This window comes from Sminthopsis crassicaudata, chromosome 4, assembly GCF_048593235.1.
Source record: "Sminthopsis crassicaudata isolate SCR6 chromosome 4, ASM4859323v1, whole genome shotgun sequence".
Taxonomy (NCBI): domain Eukaryota; kingdom Metazoa; phylum Chordata; class Mammalia; order Dasyuromorphia; family Dasyuridae; genus Sminthopsis; species Sminthopsis crassicaudata.
The window spans coordinates 36,707,235-36,734,014 of record NC_133620.1 but is presented as its reverse complement, the minus strand read 5'-3'; the positions used below and the strand labels follow the sequence as shown (position 1 = coordinate 36,734,014).

Below are 26,780 nucleotides of genomic sequence, written 5' to 3'. Positions count from 1 at the left end.
CTGTGGAGGCAGAAAGACCAATTAGAAGATTGTTAAAAATAATCTAGATGAAAGATGAGAAGAGCCTGAACTAACAGGGTGACTATGTGAGTAGAGAGAAGGGATCAGATGGGGGAGAAATAATGTGAAGGTCAAAATAACAAGATGTGACAACTGGCAAGATTTGTGAAGTAATAGTGAATAGTGCAGAATACTGCTGATGTGACTAACCTAGGTCACAAGAGGAATGGCAGTGCTTTTGTGAGAAAGAGAAAGAAAGTTTGAAAGAAGGGAGAGTTTTGTGGGGAGGGATAAAATGAGACTTGTTTTGGATACATTGAGTTTGAGATGTCACCAGGACATCCAATTGGAAGTACAATTGGTGATACTGGATTCAAATTTGGCAGAAACTGGCTCTGGTTAGATATATTTGTGAGTCATCTCCATAAAGATGATACTTAAGCCCACTGAGATTTGTGAGATTATCAAGACAGATGAAATACAGAGAGAAAAACAAGAGGCCTAGGCTAGAATATCGGAGAATCCTAGAGTTGGGGCCATGATATGGATGATGAGTAAGCTAGGTAGACTGAGGAATGGTCAGGCTGATAGGAGGAGAAATGAGAAAGTGTAGTGTTGCAAAAACTGAGATTGGGGATAGTGTTAAATGCAGCAAATAGTGGCAACCAAGAGATCACAACCAACTTTGGAAAGAGTAACTTCAGAAGAATGAGGAGGTTAAGAGCAGATGAGTTGAGGAGTAAGTGAGAGGAGAGGAAGTAGAGGCAGTATGTATAGAAAACTTTCATTTGGTTGAGATAAAAATAGCTGGTATATTTTGTTCAGTAATCTCTGATTCTTCTTGATCCCTTTTTAGGGTTTTTTTGAGGGGGAGGCAGATATTGGACTGGTTGGTCATTTCCTTCTCTAGCTCATTTTACAGATAAGGAAATTGAGGCAAACAGGATTAAATGACTTGCCCAGGGTCACATAGCTAGTAAATATCTGAAGCTGGATTTGAACTTATAAAGTTCTTACTGACTGTGTGACTTTGAGCAATTTATTTAACCATGTTTGCCTCAGTTTCCTCATCTGCCAAATGAACTGGAGAAAACTGGCAAAATACTGTAGTATTTGTGCTAGTTTTCTTGACTCTAACCCCTATCTATCCATCCACTTCACCACCTAACTGCCCAGCGAATAAAAGGACTACCTTGTTGTACTTAGTACAATTATAAGCTTTTTATATATCTGTACCCAGTGAGAAAAGGCTTGTGAGTGGGAGCAAATGAGATAGGGGATGGGAGTAATCCAGGACTAAGGATTGAAAAGAGATGACCAGACATAAGAGAAGAATTTTGAGAGCAAAGGATAAAGTAGATTTGAAAACGGATTGAGACTACAGTGAGAGGAAAATGACATCAGATTAGGAATAATGTCCTGGGAAAATCCCAAAAAGTAGGGAAGGATTGGCAGTTTTAATGGTTATTAAGAATGGGTGCGGATTAAGGAGATTGGAAAAACCGGTTTTAGACTGAAGGGGAATGTCAGAATTTCTAATCAGGTAAGGGGGTAATGATGAGATGTAGTGTATTCCTATCCCTACAAATGGTTGCAGTGATATATTGGGACAGATCATGCCATTTTAAAAGACTAGCAAATTTGGAAGTTAAGGAATTTGAGGGAGCATCTAGGTAAATATGAAAATCCTCTGGTATAAAGTCAGGCATTGAAGAGGAGAAAAAATTGGTAAGTCAGGTGCTAAAATTTTAAAGACCATTGTAAGAATCACCTGGGGTGTCATGGGGTCACTAGAGTCACTATAACTCAGATTAGGTAGAACATTTTGATTGAATGAACTTGAAAGGGGAAAAGGTTCTTAAATAATAGTGTGGGGAGCAACTCACCCCTCGATCATCCTGGAGGTCTCTCTCAGTTCTACTTCTTTGATCCCAGGATTTCAGAAGGATTTCATCTCAGAACAACTTTCTTTCCCCTTGGACGAATTTACATGAACACTGAGATCAGGAATCTTTTCACCATGATGTAGACCCTGGACACTTTTCACATCTTAATGACCTCAAGAGTGAATTACTACAAAGTCCTCCATAGGAGGTTTCTCTGGATGACCACCCAGAGCCTTCAGTTGGCCAAGGAAGCATCAATCCATCTGGCAAAAGGCACCTGGCAGGCAGAGCCACTAACACCTGTGCTCCACTTTGCCCTGGCTCCCTACTCACTCTCTAGCACATTGCAAGACGCCCATCCTGAACTCTAGAGTTCTTAGTTATTACCTTCAAGATGGTCCCTCCTCTTGGCAGCATCATGGTAATGGGGGTGGGTGGGAGTGCATCAGCTAAGACATGCCCCCCCCCCACTCCAGCAGGGGGGACCAAGTCAGGCCATTTTCAGAGAAATACGCTCCCCTCCTGATCTGACAAAGCCAGAGTTTGTCGTCTTTCAGGGGATACTGCAAAGGAGCCATCTGTTTCGTCAAGCTTTTGCCTGATGATGTGTGAGGCCCCATCAAGTGAGGTCCCAGGGAGGAGGCATTTAAATATTGCATTCCAGCTTTGTACATGTGCCTGGAGGCTAAGCGCATTTCAAAATTTAAAAATACCATTAATAATAACGTCCTGTGCATCTCCGGAGGCGACAAGCAGTCTATTTTTATTGGGGTGTCCTATTTTGCCTGGATTTTCAGGTTGGCAGTCTTACCCAGTTTCCTCTCCGATGCTGGCCTTTTCCAATCACACTATATTGGCGGTACAAATCAACCCCAGTTTCTCCATCTTTAGCAAGGTTAGGTCCTTGACTTTAGATGTTTTCCTCTTCCCTTTTCCTTCCTCTCCATTCTCTCTTTCATTTAAAATCTACAACACATTAAAAAAGTTCTTTAAAAAAAAAAAAAAAAAAAAAAAAAAACAGAGAACACTTAAAATATCACCCCCTCCCAATCTAAAAATGTCTTGTCAGATTTCTTCCTCTTGTTTGCTTCAGAAAGTGGCGCTTTGATTGTCCATTAGAGAGTTGTTTACATTTCTCCAAAAGCTCCATTTAGTTTTCCTGACAAGGTGGAATAAGTGACTGGCTGTGATGGATAGAAGCACCTGTCCTAATAGCTGCTCACACTGTGCCCACTAGTGCACGTTACATTGATAAATTGACAACAGTTGGGACATGCTCTGCTAGCAGCAAGAATGAGGCTACTAGGACAAACACAGTCACTCCGACAGTCTGCTTTCATATTCCTGGGAAAGGTATACAGCCTTCTAATCTAACACCCCAACAGCTGTGGTGAGAAATTAGTACAGGGGTACAATTTCTTTGTTACCTTGACACAAGCATTTGTTAGTTAGCCTCCAAGCATGTTTACCGTCAAATATTCCCCGGTCTTCTAAGTTTATACACCTGCAATTCTGGAGTTTGGTGCCCTAATTAAAATTGCATTATGGGATTTTAATTGTGTGTCTTTTTGGTAGGTTTATAGTTTTTCATTTTTTTCTTTGCAGACTTTTTTTGTTAATAAGACCAAAAAAGAGCTACTTATTAGCTACATGTCAATTATTGGGGAGATATGGAAGGGGAGCTAGGCAAAGACTTAATGTGTTAATTATCTGGAATAAAGAACTCTTGGGAGTTTCCAAATTTCAATGAATAAAGTGATGGCTGTCCAATACTTAGCACCATTCAGCCAGTGATATTTGAAAGTGTTAGGGGATCAGTCCAAACAACTCCCTCATTTAATTTCCCCCTTATTCTTCTGGCTTTGTTTCACCTAATAAGTGAGTAAAGAGAGGTCCTATGACTTAAAAGATAAAGAAGATAGCTTGAGATGGGAAAGTTCAAATCTTGTCTCTGACTTATACTAGTTGTGTATGACTATTGACAAATCACTTAATCTCTCAGTCACTGAAGACAATTCCCTATAAGTTCGGAGAGACTTGCTCACTTGCATCAGTGAAAAGAGTTTCCAAAATTGGTTTTTCCATAGCTGGTCTCAACCTCTCTCTTCCTCTTATAAAAGAGTAGGGAAACACTGCAGAATGAAATAATCCTTTTCTGCCTTTCTATTGACAGTGGAATGATGTAGCTGCAAGGAAACAACATGGAATAGTGCATAGAGTTTTGGGTTAAAAGGCCTGGGTTAAAATTCTACCTCTGATACTCAATAATTGACTGACCATGGGTAACCCATGACCTTCTTGAGCCTTGATTTCTACATTAGTAAATTTAAATCCAATTTATTAAGCATTTATTAAATGTCTATTGTGAGACAAGCCTTGTAATAATCATAGACAAAAAAAAAAAAAAAAAATGCAACAGTTTCTTCCCTCAAAGAAGTTACAGTCTAAATAAACAGGAATATTAAAACTTGTAAAACCAACCTAACAAGACTATTGTGATTCTTCAATCAGGTAATGGATCTAAATTGTAAGCTTCAAAATACTATCTATGCATCAGCCTTGATTATTAGACTGTTGGAAAGTTAAGGACCTCCATTCCCATTCTTTTATCTCAAAGCACTTCATTTGTCTGAGTCTCAGTTTCCTTCATTGTGGTAGTATGCCAAATCGTCAGTGTGAAATTGGTAGAAAATGCTTATAAATAGATAAATGACATAAATCAGGGTTTATTGTATTGTTTTCTAGATTTTTTCTTTTTACTTAAGAAGTGATGGAGAAAATGATAATAATTCAGATTAAATTTTAAATTAAATTAAAATTAAATTTAAAAGTGGGTCCTATGTAACATTCTTCCCCTTCTACCCTCCCCAGAGCTGGTTGTTAAATATTCACTAACATGTCTCTGTTCAGCTACAAACTAAAGGGCTTGCTTCAGAAGATTGCTTTAGAAGTGTTCTGATCCCTCTGCTAACTTCAGGTTATTACGAAATCATACTTGTGGAACTGGAAGAGGCCCCCCTCGGAGGGCCATTTGATTCAGTCCTTTCCCTTTGCATGTGAACGAAGTGGTTTGAACAGATAACAAGACAAGTACAGCCAAAACACTGAATCTAGAACCTCTGACTCCTCTAAATCTGAATTTTGCTGAATCTCACCATGCTGTCTCCTAAATATTATTGAAAGAGTGTTTCACTTTGTTTTTTGTCTCTTTTCTTTCCCTTCCTCCTTCCTTCCATCAGTGTGACAAAGAACAGAGATCAAGCCTTGAAACCAGGTCATACATAATAACAGGGTGATCCTAGGCAAGTCATCTACATTTCCACTGTATAAAAAGTGCTGACCTACATTTCCTAATCTAAATGAAATCCCAGGTCTAATTTTGCCCTTTCTCCATGGCCTAGTGCAAGAGTCTTTAAAAATGCTTTCTGAATGACTGATTTCCAGGCCTTCATTTCCCATCTACCCATCTCAACCTTTCCAACAGATAAATTAGGGCATGCTGGAGAATGGAAGGACCTCATCTGGCCCCCAAGAACTCCTCTTCATCTATCCATCAATTTCTACACTCATCTTGGCCTAAGATGAATTCAAGGCACTAAACAGCCCCAAAGCAAACAGCTACAACTTAATACAAAGTCATTAAAAGGGAGTGGGGGTGAGAAAGAGAGGATGAGGGGGACCCAAAGCCAGAGTAGCATGGACATCATAATGCTTCTCTGAGGCTCCGCTTTTAAACAGCCTAGTTACCGATTTTATGATAAGACACAGTTTGCCTTTATGATTTGCATGGGTAATGAAGCAATTAGCAGCCCATCATATATAAAACATGCGAGTCTTCATTAGAGCTCCACAGAAAGGACCAGAGCCTTGCCCCATCTTGGGGCAGCTAGGGGCCCTGTCAGTTTCCTGCCTGGGGAGCTCAAGTTTTTGTAGGGAGACTCCCCTCCATCGGTGCCTCCCATTAGGCGGCTAGACTGTGGTTAGTTTGATGGTGAAATCCTGACTGGCTGGCAGGCTCTCCACCTTCCCCGCCCCCGAACTGCTACTAAATTTCATTTCAAGTTATAATTATTGACATTGGAAACAGCTCCTCGGATCACAACAACAAAGCAACAATTATGCAGGATCTGGTGTTTCTCATGCAAATTGCAGCCGTAAAATACAGGAAAATCCGGCCCACTTACAGACCAAGCTTTGTCTTTGGAGAACACAGTCTGAACTATTTGGTTAACTAAATTAAAATGTAAATCTTGGCTGGCTTTTCTTCTTAGATAGCGATATGAAACAGTTTCGAGGAGCCCTACGCAAAAGCTTAAGGGACCACATTTCAAACAACTTGTCATGAATATATATATTTTTTAATGAATTAAGGCTGAAAAGCTTAACTGTCTATAACAATCAAGGATTCTGAAATACCGTTCAAATAGGAGTGACATAAATGAAGGAGAGAGGGGGGCCTGAGTGTTTATTCCTTTTATTTGTGTTTATAAAGACCCTTGGGGGGTTTGGGGAAGAGAGGCTGTAATGGAGTCCCTGGACACTTTCAAAAGTAAGGCCCTATCTCTCTTATCCCCAACTGGGCAAACATGTATAATGAAATGCAGGGCCAAGATAGGAAGATTAGCTAAGTATTAAGACTGAGTCCTTCCACTTTATTAGAGTTGCTTTTTTCTTACCTTTCTCCAGCCTTTCATGCGCAGTAAGAGAGGGAGAATTTTTAATAGTCATATCGGCATTCTCCTGGAGAGGCTCCCAATGCCTTCACTCCTGGATGGAATCCTAAACACACAAAGTTCCACAGAGAACTCTGAAACAATGATTGGGTTCCACCAGGGATCAGTGTGGTTTATTATCTAGGGCCATTATGGTTTATAAAAAGCACACAACAATAGGAAAATGACAAAACTACCTACACAAGAACATAGACAAGAGATCCCCTTAGGCAGGAAGAATTTCAAAAGAAAAAAAAAAAAAAAAAGGAAGAGAGAGCTTGTGTCCTCTTGTGTCCCTGCCTGAGCCAATACTGTATCTGGAAAATCATCCTCCCAACCCCCTCTCTCACCCCCAACTGAGTTTGACCACAAGTAAACTGACCTATACGAGATGGAGACAATGGAGGATTCTGACATTTTATTTATGTATTTAATTTTTTTATGCAGAGGCAAGAAATTCTGTGATCTCATCTCATTTATTACCAATCTGATCTTTAAAAGGCAATAATTTTACAAATGCACTTTTCCATTAAGAATACTGTTATCATAAGCACTGAGCAGGCTGTGTGCGGCCAGTCAAACTCTGACTTATAGCCGCCTGGTTCAGCTTGGGCAAGATAACCAAGAGTAATGGTTTTTGATAATCAGGCCACAATATTAATATAACATGAACCACAAGTGCTATTCCATTGTAGCTCCAGCTAAACTACCAAATCTCATTGGAATATAAAGGAGGAAAAAAAAAAGCCACATTCTGGTTTCTGCTTTTTATGCCCCACAAAACAAAACAAAGCAAAATGCTTCAAAGTACATCTGTAGACAGATGGCTCTTCTTTTTAATGGGGTTCGGAGAGCATGGCTAATGACCACACTTCTCTCTTTAGAACTTCTGAGACTTCCCATAGAGTTCAGGCTTAGGGGCTTCTGGCTGGGTCAGAATTTAGGTTACTGGCACTTAGTAGAGAGTTTCTCAATATTAGGGTGGTTGGGGTTGGCTTAGCTGGAGAGATAGAAGCCCATGGTTCTAGAAAGAGGCAAGCTGGCTTTATGGAGGTCTTTCATTGGCCTCGGATGGCTGTTGAAATATAGGTTGATCTAAATAAAACTATGATTCCTCTTGCTTGATAAAAGCATGGCAGAATGTTGTCTTTTATAACAAATATAGATAATGAACACAATGTTTGGGAAACAGTCTAGAAAGAGTAAGATGAAATAATCATTACAAGCAAAAACAACATTAAGTATGCTGCTAATTTTGTTCTTAGAGTAAGTGGTTTTCAGTATTTTTTTGAAAAGAACTAGATTTTGAGAAAATTATGTTTCTCATTGCATGTACCTATAGCAATATAGATGCACACATGTATAGTATATGTGATACCCTTCTACAAATATAGACTTTTGTTGTCATTCAGTTGTCTCAGTCATGTCCAACTCATTGTGACCTCATTTGGGATTTTCTTAGTGGAGATACAAGAGTGGTTTGCTATTTCCCTTTTCCAGCTCCTGTTACAGATGAGGAACTGAGGCAAACAGAATTAAGTCACTTGCCCAACATCACATAGATAGTAAATGTCAGTTTGAACTCAGAAAGATGAGTCTTCCTGACTCCTGGTCCAACATTCTTATATATACATACATGCATATTCATTTATACATGTATTGTCATATGTCTCTATATACATACATATGGGTGCATTTTATATTCATATGTGTATAGCCATGAGCATTTATACATGTGTGCTTATACACACATGTATGTACGTATGTTTATACTTGTACAGTCATGTATATCTACACACATATGTATGCATTGTATAATGTGCACACAAATTTATGTGTATAGTCACATCTATTTATATATAAACATGTATATATTTTATACACATATATACATGCACATTTATACATGTGTAATCATGTACATCTATACACACTTATGAATGCATTTTATCTACTTATACATACACATTTATATGTGTGTAGTAACATAAATGTAAATGCATATATGTATTTATATACATATATACTCTTATTTAACATTTATCTAGGTGTAGTTATGTGTATACACATATGTATTTATATCTATATATATGCACATTTATATATATGAAGTAATATATATATTTATACATACATATACATATATATTTATAAATGTGTATGAGAAGCATAATGGATAGGAGGCTATCTTCAGAGTCAGAAAGACTCTGACTTTAAATTCTGTCTCTGATATATAATAAAATCACTGGGACTTTGCCAATGTAGGAAACTCCTTTGTGAGAAAACTTTATCATTGTAAACTGATGGTCATAGAGAATTGCCAGAGATATTGAAAGATTAGCTGGTCTTTCTAGAGTCAGTTAATGTGTCAGAATCTGAACTTGAACTCTTATAGTTTTTTCTCTGAGGTTATCTATGTCATGCTGCTATTCAAATGTTTGTGTGTATGTGTGACATATCCAGACAAAAGTTTAACAACCAGCTCTCTCTCCCTCTCTTAAAAAAAAAAAAAAAAAAAAGATACTTTTAAGATTAATCTGTTTTACTTACAATTTTCACATCACTTTTTTAAGCCTACAAGTCAACAAAACAATAAATCCAGACTAGATTTATAGCATTTGCCAATTTTTGAGGTATAAATATGCTGGAAATTTTAACAATTGTCTCTCATGAGCTATATGGACTGGGTCTAATATTACCCTGGAGTCTATGTTCATTTCTTAAAGCATACTCACATAGGATCAATTGTACTTTCAAAATCGACAACTGGATCATTTCTAAAAAATTCTAAAATCTTGTTTATAGGGCAGCAATTTATTTTTTTCCCTCTTGAAATTTTGCAGGTAGGTAGATCTAGGCCCAAAAGTTTGTAACAATTGCCCAACTCTTTAAGGGATAGCTCAAATACTACTTCTTCCTAAAGGAAAGCCTTTGCTGATTTTCCAAGCAAATAGTCATGAAGGATTGTTCCAAGTCTTTGAAGTAAGATTAGATTTATTCTGCTTTGACCCAAAGGGAAGAACAAAGGACAGTAGATGGAAGTTTTTAAGAGGTCAATTTAGGTTTTATGTAAAGGGAAACAAATAAACCTTTCAAAAAATTAAAACATCTCTCCACATTGGAGATTTTCAAGCCATTTATAGTTGGCTGCATGTCAGATAATAATAATAGAAGAGTTCTTGGGCAGAAGTTGGACTTGATGGAGAATGAGGTTTCTTCTTAATCCGAGCTCTCTGATGGATGCTGTGACTTACCCTTTCCTAAGAACTCACAAAGTGACAGGCTTTTGTTAATCCCCTACCTACTACACACACTCACATACACAATCTCTCTCTCTTCATATATAGGAGATATATATATATATATACATATAGTGTGTATAGCATATATGCACCACAAATTTGGTAATATATGATGATATAGATATGTATAAAATACTTTACCTTATTTCACAGTGATATGTGCTGCATATATACTATACTATATGTGTAACATATACTATATCTATCAATCTATGTGCATCTAGATAGATTCATATATCTAAATTATATATTGGTTTATGTCATGGTGATTTGTATTACAAATATATTACATATACTATGCTTTATATGTATTAGAGATTATGTTATATATTTGTGATATATTGCCTTGTATCACAGTGATTTATGTATAATATTTAATCATCCTGAAAAGCTGTAAGTTCCCTGCGGGCAGTGATGACATGTGTTTTATAGTCTTCTTTTATGATCTATGGCACTTAACATGATACATTCAGTGGTGGAGAGTATTCATTGAACAGTCTGCACACAGCGCTGGCCTTGGTGCTGGTAAAGATTCTAAGTCAAGATATGATGCATAGTAATGGTCAATGAATATTTGTCAAATGTTGGATAAATGAACAGGAACTTTCTTTCTCTAGTCACCTTGCTGTATCACTTATGGTGGCAGAACTTCTTGAGAATAGTTTAGACAGATAAGAAAAAAACAGAGTAGGCCAGAATAAATAGTTAGAAAAATCAATGTTTTTGCTAGTTAAATCCATGAGAGGATGAAGGAGTGGGTCAGGATGGATCTACAAAATAGATCTACAAGCTTTCAAATTGATGAAATACTTAAGGCATGATCCAATGAAAAGAGCACTAGGTTTGTAATTTGAGTAACTGAATTCAAATGCTGGTTTTGCCACTTACTACCAATATGAATTTGGACAAATTATTTAAACTCTATGTGCCTTAGCTTCTTCAATAAAAAATTGAAGGAGTTGGATTCAGTTATTCTGAAGAAACTCCAGTTGAGAATCCCCAAATGTCAATTGAACATTTCCAAATGGATATTCCATAAATATCTTAAATTTAATGCATTTGAAGCTGAAACCATGATCTTTTGCTTTTATTTTTAAAAAGATTTTTATTTCCAAAATATATGCATATATAGTTTTCAACATTTACTCTTGCATATCCTTTTGTTCCAAATTTTTCTTCTTGCCTTCCCCCAGCCCTAGACAGCAAGTGAACCAATGTATTTTAAATATGTTCAATTTTTCTGTATCTATTTCCACAATTGGAAATTGTGCAAAAGAAAAATCAGATCAAAAAGGAGAAAGAATGAGAAAGGAAATAAAAAGCAAAGCAAACAACAGCAACAACAAAAAATGAAAATAATATGTTGTGATCCCATACTCAGTCCTTCCAGTCCTTTCTCTGGGTACAATAGCTCTCTCCATCACAAATCCATTGGAACTGTCCTGAATCGCCTCGCTGTTAAAAAGAACCTTTTCTATCAGAATTGATCATTGTATAATTTTCTTGTTGCTGTTTACAATGTTTTCTTGGTTCTACTCACTTCTCTCAGCATCAGTTCATGTAAGTCTCTCCAAGCCTCTCTGAAATCATCCTGCTGATCATTTCTTATAGAACAATAATATTCCACAACATTCATATACCATAACTTATTCATTCTCCAACTGATAGGTATCCACTCACTTTCAAGTTCCTTGGCACTACTAAAGGGGCTACTACAAACATTTTTGCACATGTAGGTCCTTTCCCTTTTTTATGAATCATGATCTTTTTCTCCAAAGCTTCTTTCTCTTTTCAATTCCCTTAGTAATGTCAAGAGTGCCACCATCCTCTTGGTCACCCAGGTTTGCAGCCTAGATGAGTTATTTTGAATCTTCATTTTCTTTATGAAATCTGTTGCTAAATTGTATGGGTTCAACTTTCTCAACATCACTTGTATATATGCCCTTCCATTCTAAGCTACTGCCACCACCCTGATATAGGCCTTCATCACCCCATACCTAAACTCTTGCAATAACCTGCTGCTTGGGCTCCCTGATTGAAGGGTCTCCCTATCTTCTCTCTTCCCTATCCCTATCCAATCCATCTTCCACTTACCTATAAGTGAACTTCCACTCCCTCTACTCAATAAATTCTCATGGCTCTTTATTCCATTCAAATTCAAATACTTAATCCTTTTACCTTTAAAGTCTTTTGTAATTTGGACCCTTCCCATCTTTCCAATACTTCTCTACTTTATTCACCTCTGCATACTCTATAACAGCCTTTTTCCTATTCTAGGCATAAGATTATTCTTTTTTTTTTTTCATAAGATTATTCTAACTGGGTATTTTCCCAAGCTGGGCTCCATGCTCAGAATTCTTGGTCTCAAACTCTCTTTCTGGATGATCTGGCTTCCTTTGAGACTAAACTGAAGATCCTTCTTCTGCAAGAAGTTTTTATGTCTCCCTTAATGGTAGTATTTCTTTTCTGAGATTATTTATAAATTAATCATTTGTATACATCTTATTTTTATGTAGTTTTTGTTATACCAATACACACACACACACACACACACTAGGTATATGTAATATATGTCATATACACATGCATAAATATATAAATACATGTACATATACTATATAGAAAATATACATTATCCATATGTAGAGATATCTAGTACATACACACATTACATATATATCCATATATAATCTATATCTACCTATCTATCTATCTATAATATATACACACATATTTTGCATATTGTTCTCTGTTCTTGCCCATTAAATTGGGAGGGCCTTAAGTATAGAGATTATTTTTGCCTTTGCATCTCTAGTGCACAGCTCAAATCCTGGCACATACTAGGTACTAAATAAATATTTGCTGATGCTGATTTTTCATCTCTACACCTATATTTTTAGGAAGTCTAAGACTATTTTGAGACCTTGTTTTGGTGTCTCACAATAGACAATTTGTATTGCCTATACAAAATAATATCTCCCTTACCATGTCTTCTAGTTAAATTTGGAGTGAAATAGCATATAGTGATCTATCAAAAGGTCATAGATTTAATTCAGGAAGTGATTTTAGAAGTCATCTAGTTCAACTCTCCCATTTTGATGCTGAAAAAATAGAGGCCCAGAGTTTTGTCCAAGATAGGTGATTGGAATGCAGTAAGAAATTTAAGCTTTATAACAATCCTCTGAAATGGGAGTCACAGCAATTATCCCCATTTTACAGATAAGTAAATTGAGACTAGGAGAGGCTGAGTCTGATTAATTGTGGAAAAGACAGTGCACTTCATTTAGTCTCTATGGGTATAGTCTTTGAATCAAATTGAATTTATAAGTAACAAACAAAAAGCTCTTTGGTGGGTTATGTCCCTGTTGGAGACCTGTCAGCAAAGGTTTGGTTCTAGATTTTTTTTTTCCCATTGGTTTGGAACTAGACACCAGCAACACTGTTCAGAAATTGACCTCAACTGCTGCTCTAATAAATTCCAGGAAACATTTAATTTTGATGGGAGAATGGAGAGAGGGTGGGCAGGAGATCCATGGGAAGGAATGGGTATTTGGAGTGTATTTTCTAAGGGAAAGAAAAGCAAGCACATTTCAGGTATTTGCTGGAACTTTAGAAATGTTATTCCAGGAGCAGGTTAAGAATTACCTCCCAACCCCATCTGCTCCCCCCACCCAACCTACTTATGACCTATGACATTGAAATGCCCCAGGCAAGAAGGAAGGGGCCAAAGGGTGCTATCCAGGACACAGTTGTCACTATTCTCATGACACAAATTTGTCACTGTCAAACCCTGTCCCTGAGTCCTTGGGCAGCTTTATAGTATAGCCCAGTACACCAGACTTCCCCAGGGGAATGAACATAGTATACAGTTTTCTCATCTGTGAAATGAGGATACTGAACTACATGACCTCGAAGGGCCCTTCTAGCTTTAAATCTATGTTCCTGTGATCCCATGATAGGGGATGCATGCCCATAAAAATACAGGGAAAGATATCAAGGCATAGCCAAATCTTGAAGACACTTGGCTCTGCTACAATGAGCCCCTAACACTCTTCTTTCACCCTCCCTTTTTCATTGTGATAATATCTTGAACAAGTACTATCATAAGGGCTAGTCTTTATTCCTCTCTGCATTTATGTTGTGACTGAAGTTAGCTCCAGCCTGGAACTTAAATTAGCAAGTTTCCAGAATTATTGCTTAAACAGCTCATTTGCCCCATCTTTCTTTGATGTGCTAATAGAAGACCAGATAAACAATGGGTTCATCTTGGTCCTGAGAAAGCTATGAGAAACATCTTATGGGGGAATAAGGAAATGGGGGCATTCATGTCGGTATTTTCCCATTATTTTATCTGTTTATGTTCTCTTACCATTTTCCCATCATTTACTACTCCTTCTTGGTAATGTGGAGGGTTTATGTTCCCATAATACCTTTTAATTAATGGGTCCAAGCTCCAGGTTGGTGTCTAAAGGGAAATACTACTCTGATTTCCATGATCTAAATTAAGAAACCAAAATGCTATAAGATTGAATATATAGCCTAGGAGAGGAAGAACTCAGCCTAAGGGCTTTATTCCCACTAACCATGGAGATCCCAGGTCCTAGAGGCTCTAGTGGCCAGTGACCCTAACCAGATTCTACATGAGCAAATTGTTGACATATATAAAAGGTTTTTAGCAGGCTTTGTAAGTGACAATGATGAATTTTAACAAGGTAAATGTCATGGATTGAGTTGCATTAGTCTTTCAAAACTTTCACTTTTTTTTTTTTTTTTTTTTTAACATTTTAACTTTTACTTAAAAAAAAAAAAAAAATCCTGTATTTTCTCCTGATTTTATTCCCTTCAGAATCCTCAGTTGTAAGGGAAAAAAAAAAAATCAAGTAAAACATCAATTCATCAATTGAATACAACTGTCTTGTTTACATTCTGTGTTCTGTCATCTGACTTCTTGTTCCAGTATTGGTTATTTTCTTTATTTTGAGTTTAGTTGTCTCTCTGTGCTATTTTTATTTATATCGTTGAAACCACTGTTCATATTATTTATTTTGTTCTCTTAACTTTGCTCTCTATCAAAGCATATAAATCTCTCTCTGTTTCTCTGAATTTCTTATATTCATTATTTCTTATGGCTCAATAATATTAAATTGTATTCATGTTCCATACTTTGTTCCTCCATCCTTAACTGATGAGCACTTGTGGTATTTTTTTAAAACTTTGTTCCTATGTTTATTGTTCAGTCATTCATTTATTCTTCCCTTCTTCCCTCTCTTCCTTCCTTTATTACTTCCTATCTTTCTTCCTTCTTTTTTTCCTCCCTTCCTTCCTTCCTAGCTTCCTTTCTTCTTCCTTTTCTTTCCTTTCTCACTCCCTCTCTCCCTCCTTCCTCCTTTTTTCTCTCCATTCTTTCCTTTTGCCTTCCTCTTTACCTTCCTCCCTCCCTCACTTCTCTTTCTACTTTTTCTTCCTTCCCTCTCTCTTTTCCTTCCTTCCTTTTCCCTTTCTTATAGCCCTTGCCCATAAAGTGCTCCAATAAATATTTTGGTCTTTAGTGATTTTTCTTCCTATTTTTGACCTCCTAAATCTCAAAGTGGAATCTTTGGGTCAAACAGTATGAACAGTTCTATCACTTTTCCCATATAATTTGAAATTAAGTGTAATTCAAAATGGTTGGAATAATTCACAGTTCTATTAAGAACATATTATTAGATTCCGACTTTCCACAATTCCCTGATATTTTTTTAATGGTATTTTCAGATTTTTTGGAAGTGAAATGAATCTTAGAATGATTTATTGTATAGTTCTCTTATTTTTAGTGACTGTGAATTTTTAAAATATAATTATGAATCAACATTTTTTTTTTCTTTTGAAAACTTTGCCCCCTTATTTACTGGGTACACAGACATTGATTTTATAAATATTTTGGGAATTGGACTTTCATTAAATATATTTGCTGGTAAGATTTTTTTCTGCTCTACAACTAATCTTCTAATTCTAATTGTATTGATTTTGCTCATGCAAAAGCATTTCAATTTAATTTATTCAACATAGTCTAGTTTTATGACTTCTATCCCTTTTCCAATAAAGACCATTCATAGGTATTTTTGAAGATAAGATGGGATGCAAGTTTGGAATGAGTCAGGAGTGTTTAGTGTACTTCTGCCTCTAAACTATTGAGATAAGCATTAAGAATCTACAAAAAATACCAACGCTTTGATATTCATGAGAAATGTGAGTAGCTCATCTGTGTCTATCAGGAAATCAAAAAAGAACCCAAACAAACAGTCTACTTCATGAAAATAGAATGTTACTCCACTTTAATGACTCTCAAAGATAGAGCTAGACTGACAACTTTGCAACTTTAATCCAATTCAGGTAAAACATTGTCCTGTAAAGGTGGGGTCATTGATCTTCCTTGAAAATGAAGAACTAGGGGCAGCTAGGTGGCGCATGGATAGAGCACCAGCCCTGAAGTCAGGAAGACCTGAGTTCACATCTAGCCTCATACACTTAACACTTCTAGTTGTGTAACCTTGGGTAAGTCATTTAATCCCAATTGCCTCAGAAAAAAAAAAAAAAAAAAAAAAAAAAAGGACTAACAACAATAGCAAACAATCTCCAACTTATCCAACATCTAATATCTTTGTTTGCATGTTGTCCCCTGTTGAGGGGAGGGATTAGTTTTTTATCTTTCTTCAATATTGAATATTCTTCCTTCCCATCCTTAGCTTCCTTCAAAGCACAGTTCAGGCACCAGCTACCATTAGAGGTCTCTCCTAATCTCCCCAGGCATTAGCACTCTCTCATTAAAATTCCTTTGTATGTATGTTGTTTATCTCTGGATGCTTCCCATTGCTTCAATAGACATTCTTTAATGTCAGGTTAGGACCTTACTAAAAGTTTGTTGTTGAACTAAACCAGCAACTGGATCTCACATGCCAACAATGGTTTCCTCCCTTTTGACACTTGCATTTCCATCATAAAATCATATTCAAATTTAGAATTGGAAGAGATCCCAGAGATCTCCTTTAAAGATGAGAAAAAACTAAAGTCCAGATAGATAACTCTAAGGTTCTCAAACTTTTTGATCTTAAGATCCCTTTTCACTTAAAAATTACTAAGATACTGAAGACCTTTTATTTATATATTTATTGTATATTTACCACAAGGTATTGTTATAATTGTATCTATTGATATTTACCACTAATAGATTTTAATATTATGAAATAGGTTTGACCTTTTCAACTCCCCCCCCCCCCCCCAAGGTCTCAGAAAACTATGCCCTCCCATCCAGGGTCCCTGGACTCCATTTCAGCAAACACTGCATTAAGTGTTTTGTTTAAAGTCCCATATTTCCAAGATGTGTGATTTGGTTAAATGTGAATATTCTGCCCATTAAAATACTTCAAAATTCTTCAGTGACTAATTGGCTAGGTTTGAAAAAGGGTGGTGGGATCTATGCAGTTCCTCATGGGACAGCCAAGCAGGCAATAAAACTCTTTAAGATTAGCTTATTGTTTTTGTTCAGTTGTTTTATTTAAGTCAGACTCATAGTGACCTCATTTGGGGTTTTCTTGGTGAAGATATTTTGAGGGCTTTGTCATTTCCTTTTCCTGCTCATTTTATGGATGAAGAAACTGAGGCAAATAGAATTAAGTGACTTTTCCAGGGTCACATAGCTGTGAAGTAACTGAGTAAATAACTGAGACAAGATTTTAGGAATTTAAGAAGATGAGCCCTCATGATTCCAGGACCAATACTCTTTCCACTGAGCCCCCAACATGCCTTCAGACAATATCTCATATCCTGGACCCTTAGTATTGAATACTGAATTGAATTGAATAGTAGAAAGAGTCCTGACTTTATAGACAGAGGAATCAAATTCAAATTCTACCTTTCAAGTGACATGTGCAAGTCTTTTAAGCTCCATGGGCTTTTCTCATGTGTGAAATGAGGGCATTAGACTCAATGGCCTTTCAGATGTAAATTTATAATGACAAGTATACCTGCTTAAAACTATCATTTTTATGAGTTTCCAGAGTAGAGTTTATGCTTTGTTTATATATTCATGCCTCTTATCACTAAAATCAAATGACATTTTATGTATATATTGAAGCCCCTACTTGTAGAAATGGGTCTATTTGCAAAGGGTTGACTTATCTTCAAATAGATAGATGGGATAAGTTCTAATAAAGAGAATAGCTTGATTTGGGGCTTACAAGCAATGAAGCTAATTTAGAGGAATGCTTTTGAGTTGATAAAAACAATCTCACTTTTAAAATTTAATTTATTAATTTTTAAATTTATCATTAATTTAATAAAGGTAGCTTTCCTTTAAGCTAATTAATTACATTTTCCTGCATGTGAAATAGTCTTTCAATTTAGGAATGGGTCCCACAAAGACATTCATTTCAAATTTTCTTCTTTTTAAACTGAATTGATTACATATAGTAAGATAGGCTATTTTAAGATCACAAGTTTGTTGAAACATTTACTCAGAGTTAAGAAGACCCAATGATACTATATATCTCTACTAGGAAAAGAGCAAAATCTGAATGAGGAAGTTGCTTCAAAAGAGAAAGTTGAGATGAAACAGGAAGGAGAGATTACCTTAATACAGAAGTTCTCTAAAACTTTTTGATCTTGGGACTCCTTTCTGTTTTTGTACAATCACTTTCAGTTATGTCTCATTTTTATGACCCCATTTGGGGTTTTCTTGACAAAGATCCATTTCCTTCTCCAGATCATTCTACAGATAAGGACACTTAAAGAAATAGGACTAAGTGACTTACCCAGGACCCTACAGCTAGGAAATGTCAGAAAAAAGCCAGATTTGAACTCAGAGAAAGATGAGTTTTCCTGACTCCAAACATGATGCTTTGTGCACTATGCCATCACCTACCTGCCCCTTTCTGCTTTTTAAAAGGTCAAAGCCTTAAATGCTTGCACTGGGTAATTCCATTCTACTCTTCCCCATATTCCTGCAGTGTAGAAATTTATTAATATAATGATAACAATTGTCATATATTCTGACACTGGGCTAAACAATTATAAATAATCTCATTTTAACTTCATAACAATATGGAAGGTAGATGTAAGATGTCCATTTTATAGATTAGAAAACTGAGACAAATGTTGTCCATCATGACTCTACTGAGCCATAACAATAAAAAAAAATAATTATAAATAATAATAAAATATGCAGTGGCTTGAAGCTAGCATATATTATTCTATTTGATCCTCAAAACAACCCTGCTGAGTAGGAGCTATTATTACTATTTGATATAGTATTTTATTACCAAAAAAAAAAAAAAGGAAAGTAAAAATGAAACAACTGGAAAGATCTAGAGTTACAGAGTTAGTCAGAAAGTCAAACATTCTGCCAAATATTAAGGATTATAAAGAAAGACAAAAAAACAGTCCCTGTCCCCAAGGAGTTCACATTTTAATCCAGTCACCTATTCAGAAATAACTATGTGGAAAAAAGATGGGAGATCTCCCACAAATGGGAGAAAATCTCCAAGAGAAGGCACTAGCACCCAAGAGCATGGGGATACTGAGGAAAAGGCAAAAACACCCCATTGACCTCAGCATATGCCAGACACCACTACTACCTTCTCAGCTCAACACCAGGTGAGCTTCCAGGTTTATATGGCATCCATCAGTGCTAGCCACTTACCCAGTGAAACACCATACAGGAGGGTCTCCTGTGTACTATAGCATCAGGTAAATAGACATGGCCTGTAGTCACTGGCACATGAAGCTTAGGGTAGTGCCCTTCCATCCCAGGAATAGAACTCAAGTTTAAAAAGAAAACAAAAAGATTAAAAAAAAAAAAAAAAAAAGCAAACAGCAACAAAAACAAATGAACCTGACCAGAAACAGTTATTATGGTGACAGAGAAGAGCAAGACAAACTCAGAAGAGAGCAACAATATCAAAATACCTATGGGCAAAACCCCAAAGAAAGATGAGAAGTGGTATCAAGCCCAGAAAGAACCCATGGAAGAGTTCAAAAAGGGAGTTTAAAAATCACATAAGAGAGGTAGAAGAAGAAATGGGAAAAAGAAATGAGACTGAAGCAACAGAATTGTAAGAAAAAGAGTCAACAGCTTGGAAAAAGAAAACAACTGCTTAAAAAGTAGAATTGGTCAAATGGAAAAGGAAATACAAAAACTAATTGAAGAAAACAACTCCATAAAAGTTAGGAGTGACTAAATGGAAGTTAATGAGTCTATGAGACATCAAGAATCAATCAGACACATTCAAATGAATGAATAACTTATCAGATAAACAAATGACCTAGAAAACAGATCCTGGAGAGACAATGTTAGCCTGAAAGCCATAATCAAAAAGAGAACCTGAAATTCATCTTTTAAGAAATTATCAAGGAAAACTGCTGTAATATCTTGGAATCAGAGGGCAAAATAGACATTAGAACAATCCACCTATCACCTCCAGAAAGAGATCCCCAAATAAAAACTCCAAGGGATATTATAGCCAAATTTCAGAACTATCAATTCAAGGGGAAAATAGATTGCAAGTGGTCAGAAAGAAACGATTCAAGTATCAGGGAGACACAATCATGGTTTCACAGGACTTGACACTTGCAACATTAAAGGATCAGAGGTCATAGAACATATTCTGGAAGCCAAAGGAACTGGGACTGCAACCAAAAATCACCTACCTGGTGAAATTAAGCATAACACTTTAAGGGTAAGAGTGGTCATACAATGAAATAAAAGGATTTCAAGATTTCATTGAACAAATTGAATTGAACAGAAAGAATTTATCTTTGATATAAAGACAAGAGAAGCCTAAAAAAGGAAAACAAACAAACAAGCAAACAAACAAACAAATAAACAAAAAACAAAACATAAGCAATTCAATGGAGCTATATCATTTTGCATCCCTACATGGGAAGATGATATTTGTAATTCTTGTTGTAGCACAGCTAGAAGGAATATAAGCAGATACAGGATATGGGTATATGGTAAATTTGAGGAATGACATACAAAGTAATTAAGGAATGAGAAAGAGGAGTACACTGCATGCAAAAGAAAGGGAGAAGTATAATGGGATAAATTATTTCATTTGAAGAGGCATGAAAAATTTATTACAGTTGAAAGGCACATGGGACGGTGAGCAATGGTATCAATTGAATTTACTCTCATCAGTATTGACTCTAGATAAAATGATGTACATAATCAGTTGAATATAGAAAGAACTGGAAAGAAGGAGGGGAGCAGATTAAATCATGATATAAGGGGTAGGACTGAGAGAAGAGAGAGCAGAGTTGGTAAAAAGAAGTAAAACAATGTTGGGGGGTGAAGGTGAAAGGAGAGAGGGAACAAACAGTAGGAAAAATAAGACGGAGTTATCAATCATAACTGTCAATGTGAATGGAATGAAATCTTCCATAAAAAAGAAAGGGATAGCAGAGTAGGTTAAAAAAATCAGAATCCTATCATATGTTGTTTAAGAAACTTATTTGAAACTGAGGGAGACACACATAGTAAAGGTAAGGGACTGAAACAAAATCTATTATGCTTCAGGTTAAGTAAAGCAAAAACAAAAACAAAAAAGATCTAATTAAAAGAGGAAGGACTTGATAAAAGGTATGATACACAATGAAGTAATATCAATGCAACAAGTGTAATAGCATCCAAATTGTTAAAGAAGAAATGAAATAAACTACAGATTCATGATCCACAAAAGATAGAGAACATTATGAAATGTAAAATAGATAATTTCAGTTACATTAAATTTAAAAAAAAAGCTTTTACACGAACAAAACCAATGCTCCCGAGATTAGAAGCAAAGCAGCAAACTGGGAAACATTTTTTACAAGTGTTTATAATAAATACCTTATTTCTCAAATATATAGAGAATTGAGCCAAATTTACAAGAATAAAAGCCATTTTCATTGATAAATGGTAGGAGGATTTGAGCAAGCAGTGTTAAGATGAAGTAATCAGTAATTTATAGGCATATGAAGAAACACTCTAAATAATTTTTAATTAAATAAATGCAAGCAAAAAAGAGCTCTGAGGTACCATATCATGTCTATTAGATTGATTAATATGACCAAAAAAAGATAAATGTTGGAAAGGATGTGGAGAAATTGGGACAGTAATGCATTATTGATGGAGTTGTGAACTTCTCAACCATTCTGGAGAGCAATTCGGAAATATGCCCAAAGTGCAACTGAACTACGTATATGCCCTTTGATCCAACAATACCACTATTACTGGGTCTATACCCCAAAGAGATCATAAAAAAGAGAAAAGGACCTACATGTGCAAAAATATTTATAGTAGTCTTATTAGTGATGACAAAACATTGGAAATTAAAGGGGGATGCCCATTAAATGGGAAATGGCTAAACAAGTTGTGATGGGTGAATGTAATAGAATACTGTTGTGCAATAAGAAATGATGAACAAACAGATTTCAGAAAAACCTGAAAAGACTTGCATGAACTGATGCAAAGTGAAATAGGCAGAACGAAAAAGAATCATTGTACACAGAAATAGCAACATTGCCTGATGATCAATTATGATTAATTCAACTCTTCTTAGCTACACAATGATCCGAGACAAGTACAAAGAACTTACGAAGGAAAATGCTATTCACATCCAGATAAAGAACAGATGAATGTAGAATGCAGACCAAAATATATTCCCCCTTTTATTTTTTGTGTGTTTTTTTTTCTTTTTATAACTCTTACTTTCACAACTATGACTAATATAGAAATATGTTTTACATGCTAGCATATGCATGGCCTATATCAAATTGCCTACCATTTTAGGAAGAGGAAAGGAGCTAAAGGAAGAAAAATTTAGAACTCTAAATCTTGTAAAAATAAATGCTAAAAATAGTCTTGACATGTAATGGGAGGAAAATATTATTAAAATACTACAATTTGTTTTTAAACATTCTTGTCTAATCATCTTCTGCTTCTCCCTGAAAAATTGAACTATGAGGAGTATATCTGGTCCTTTGCCTTGAGCACAGAGCTCACCCTCTTGGGATTGTGTGCTGCAGATACAAGGTAATCTTGGGTAAGGGGAGGGCCAGGAATGGGTGGTTCCCAATGGTATCTGCATAGTTGCTAATGTAGGTATCTATACAGGTTCTGAAATGTGGAGTTTGGGGCTTGCCTCTCAAAGGAAGTCTCAGAGTAAAAGAATGTAAGGAATCTCTAGCTGTTTTATAGCTATAATCTTCCTATTCTTTTATTGATTTGGAACTCAATTTGAGGTCTTCTTGGTCCTCATAGGATCAGAGAGACATGATCTCTACTTGGAACACTACTGTCCTAAGTAATATCGTGAGGATGGGGACAGTAAGGAATCTTTAATTTAAAAAATCAACAACAGCAACAAAAGCATATTTACTGGGATATAAGGGCATCTTTTAAGCTTAAATAGCTGTGAGAGGATAAGATACCAATCCCTGTTGTTATTGAATGATAATATTTGTCAGGGAGATGGAGAGGGTCAGGAAGAAATAGGTTTTACTGGATGAACTTGAAGTTTTGGTAATTTGAGAGGTTTGTTTATCCCTACTGCCCCTGGATCCCATTAGCCAGGACAAGCTTGAGTTGTCTCAACCAGCATGCTAAAGGTCCCGCTTTACTTGGAGAGTGCAAATGGTTTCCTACTATTTGATTTCTGTCCCTACTTCAAAGAGGATACTTCCTGTTTTCAAAGAATGGAATAAATGTGGAATGGCCCATTGCTTAACTCAGTGGGACGGGGAGGGGGAAAGCACTGTTATGTCCTTGGGGGTGAGTTATATATTTTTTTAAAAAAAGAAAATTAACTTTCCATCAATTTTTATTCACAGAATGCCTCAGCTTTGAGATGCTATCCTTTCAAAAGGCACTTCTGAAGGCTGGCTCCATCCATTTGGGTCCTTCTTCACTGCTTGCCAGAAAAGTGATGCCTTCAAAGATAGCACTGTCTCCAGTTCTCTTCTTTCCCAGAAAAGAGCAGGCAGAGGGGTTTTAGCAGTTGGAGGCATTAGTAACAGAGGCTGACTGGAGGCATTAAAAGGAGAGGTATTATGTAGATTAAATTGTATTATTGTCTTTAACAGGGAGATAAAAATGGGCCTGTGTACAAAAAATGTTTTCGCTAATCATTTTGAAGATCAAAGATTTCATTTCCTAAGAGCTCAAACCTCCCATCTTTCAGCAAGGACTAACTTGGAACCCTGTTTAATGATGCCGTAGACGAGTTTTTTTTTTTTTTTTTTTTTTCCCTCTTGAACTACAGCTAAAAGACTTGTAAAAAAATGTTATTTCAACACTGAAGCACTTTAAGTGACTGACTGGAAACCACAATGTTAGATGTCTAATTCAGGCTTGGCAGAGGGAACCAAATAAATAGTGATGATAAGCAGCCTATCGAACAATGTAGCCTCCCCATCTTGTCATTAACACAATTATGCCTGTACAGTCAATCAGCACATTGCCTTGACTTTCAAGCCAGGGTTTGAATGCATGCTTTTAGAGAAAGGGAGAAAAGAGAAGACCTGTTGTATATAAACCAGCAAAGTGACTTCTTGGTGGTTCAGAGCTTTGTAAGAAAGCAGCAACACTGTTAAGGTTATTCATTTAGAAATGTTTTGGTGTTTGAACCAGGCTAAAATGATTCTTATGAGTTCAATTTTTGTTATTATTGTTGAGTTGTAAGTCATGTCTAGGGACTCCATGTAGAGGGTTTTTTTTTGTTTGTTTGGTTTTTTTTTGTCAAAAATATTGGAGTGGTTTGCCATTTCATTCTCCAGCTCATTTTACAGATGAAAAAACTGAGGCAAACAAGGTTAAGTGACTTGCCTAGAATCACACAACTAATAAGTGTCTGAGGTTGGATTTGAACTCAAGACCTCCTGACTCCAAGACTGGTGCTCTATATGCAGCACCATCTAAATGTCCTATGAATATAATAATCCTACAGTGACCCCCAAAGGGGAAAAAAGAGGGACTCAAATCAGAGTGCCTTTAATATGGGAAAACTGACTTACCAACTGAAATGACAATTTATTGGATTAATGTTGGGTTTCAAGTGAGACTGATGTGCAAAAAAGGCTCCACAGAGCAATGTTCTCTAGGTTTTCTATGGTATGTCCTAGACTTCCTAAATTAGGAGATCTTCAACAACAGGTTACAGCACCTGCCTGGTGCTCTACATCACTCATGACAACACTAAAAAGGAAAAGATAGGGAAGATATAAAATATAGATTTCCAGGGCTCTGGTTCTTCAAATGAATTTTGGTTCTATTCTGTGCATATACAAGTGCATCTACACAAACATATGTGCACAGACAAGAACACACTACGCTAATATTTTTGCATCTTTCTAAACCCAATCTAAATCTAATTTAATTTAATCTAATCTAAACTAAATCTAAAAAATTGTGACATACAGACTTAAATAATTACTCCCAGAGACAACTAAATGGTTGTGAGATGCAATAATATTAACTTGGATTTAAGAATTTCTGTAGTACACTAGTAGAAACAAGGGAAATGCTTTTTAAAATATAGGGCAGAAATGAGTAATATCAGAGTTTCACATTTGGCTTCAAGAGCAAGAACAATATTCTACTACTAAATTTATATGAAAGGAAAAAAAAAACAAAAAACACATCTAAGAGAGGGCCCGACCATGCTCCCTGGGTCTGCCTTTTAAGAATGCAGTACCTAAAAGCTATCATCTAGGGTGGGCCCTTCTAGGAGTAATTGTCACTTCATTATGTTTGAGATGATTATATCCACTTACAGCTGCTTAATTTCCCCCATATTGTACCTGTTTTCCCGTCACCTTTACCATGCCAGCCCTTCCATCTTCCCAAGAAGCAAAGATTAACTCCTAACACTTTTGATGCAATTTCACATAATAATAATGATAGCTTGCAGTTATAAAGTGCTTTAAAGTTTACAAAGTGATTTATATACCTTAGCTCATTTCATCCTTACAACAACCATGTGAGACAGGTAATATGAGGGTGATTATGTCTATTATGCATATAATGCCAGGCCAGGAAACTGAGTCTCAAGAGGGGTTCTAAAAATTGCAGTTGAAATAATACCTGTAGTCTTCAACTTATAGGGTCACTTGAAGTTCAAATGAAATATGTATGTAAAGTTTTCTACACACTTTTACTAATTAATTAATTTATTTTTAATTAAAGCTTTTTATTTACAAAACATGCATGAGTAATTTTTCAACATTGACTCTTGCCAAGCCTTCTGTTCCAAATTACCCCCCCCAGATGGCAGTTAGTTCAATACAAGTTAAGTATGTTAAAATATATGTTAAATCATTGGATATGTATACATATTTATACAGTTATCTCACTGCACAAGAAAAATCAAATCAAGAAGGAAAACAACTGGGAAAGAAAACAAAATGCAAGCAAACAACCACAGAAAGAGTGAAAATGCTATGTTGTGCTATGTTCCCACACTCCTCTTTCTGGGAGTAGGTGGATCTCTTCATCACAAGGTCATTGGAACTGGCATCAATCATCTCATTGTTGAAGAGACCCAAGTCCATCAGAGTTGATCATTGTATAGTCTTGTTATTTGCTATGTATAATGATTTGGTTTTGCTCATTTCACTCAGCATCAGTTCACATAAGTCTCTCCAGGCCTTTTTGAAATCATCCTGCTAGTCATTTCTTACAGAACAAGAATACTCCATAAAATTCATATACCACAATTTATTCAGCCATTCTCCAATTGATGGGCATCCATTCAATTTCCAGTTTCTAGCCACTACAAAGAGGGCTGCCACAAACATTTTTGCACATGTGCATCCTTTTCCCACCTTTAAGATCTCTTTGGAATATAAGCCAATAGTAACATTGCTGG

The 26,780-nt window shown here is 36.1% G+C and overlaps 1 long non-coding RNA gene across 1 annotated transcript in view; it reads right to left on the bottom strand.

Annotated features, from left to right (window-relative positions):
- Positions 1-1,563: 1,563 nt before the first annotated feature.
- LOC141540524 (uncharacterized) overlaps positions 1,564-26,780 on the bottom strand; it is a 69,166-nt gene continuing 43,949 nt past the window's right edge. The window contains exons 2-4 of the long non-coding RNA XR_012481569.1: positions 6,563-6,665; positions 2,698-2,852; positions 1,564-1,975 (exon numbers count right to left, since the gene is read on the bottom strand). This is a non-coding gene — a long non-coding RNA (uncharacterized LOC141540524). The remainder of the gene's footprint in view (positions 1,976-2,697; positions 2,853-6,562; positions 6,666-26,780) is intronic.